Genomic DNA, 1,057 nt, shown 5'->3' with positions numbered 1-1,057 from the left:
TTATAGCTTAATGCCTCCAGATAGTTGAAGGTTCCTGAGAATATTAACCCACCTCATGACTTAGAATTGGCAACAGTAGTTTTTGCCTCAATATATGGAGTCAATATTAGTATGGAGTTCATGCGGATATATTAACTAACCACAAGAGTCAACAATATGTTTTCACCAGAACGAACTCAATCTGAGATAAAAGAGATGGTTACAATGTTCACTAGAACTTAATCTCAGATAAAAGAGGTGGTTAGAAGCACCCAAGGAATACGACATTAGTATTCTTTACCACCTAAGTAAAGCAAATATGGTTGCTGATACCTTAAACATGTTATCCATGGGGAGTACCACCTTTTTAAGGAAGAAGAGAGGGAATAAGCTAAAGATGTGCACAAACTTGCACTCCTGGGATTCAGACTTATGATTCAATAAAAGGAGGGATAGTGGTAATTAATGGGGCTGAATAATCACTAGTGTCTGCGGTGGAAGAGAAACACGACCAATATCCCATTTTTCTTGACTTAAAGACAAATGTTCATAAGCAAAGAGAACTAGATTTTTAACAAGAGGGGATGATGTGCTGAAATATCAAGGTAGGTTGTGTGTACCTAGCGTGGATGGACTCCAAGAGAGGATCCTGGAGGAGGCTCGTAGATCAAGATATTCCATTTATCCAAGTTCCACCAAGATTTACCGCAGTTTAAGAGAGGTATACTTGTGGGAAACTATGAAGAATTACATTGCTCAGTTTGTTTCCTAGTACCCAAATTGCCAACATGTGAAAGTGAAACACCAAAAGGCTTGGGGGGTTGGATCAGAAGATAGAAATTTTGGAATGGAAGTGGAAGATTATTAATATGGACTTCATCAGATGCTTGCCAAAGTCTTGCAGACAACATGATTATGTTTGGGTAATTGCCGATGGAATGTCAAAATCAGCCAACTTTTTGCCGGTAAAGACTACCCATTTGGCCGAGGATTATGCTGATCTGTACATTCAGGAAGTGATAAGACTTAACGGAGTCCCTGTATCCAATATTTAGGATAGAGGTTCATAATTTATTAC

Source organism: Solanum lycopersicum, chromosome 7, assembly GCF_036512215.1.
Source record: "Solanum lycopersicum chromosome 7, SLM_r2.1".
NCBI lineage: Eukaryota > Viridiplantae > Streptophyta > Magnoliopsida > Solanales > Solanaceae > Solanum > Solanum lycopersicum.
The sequence above is the reverse complement of the archived record's forward strand: the minus strand, read 5'-3'. Positions refer to the sequence as shown.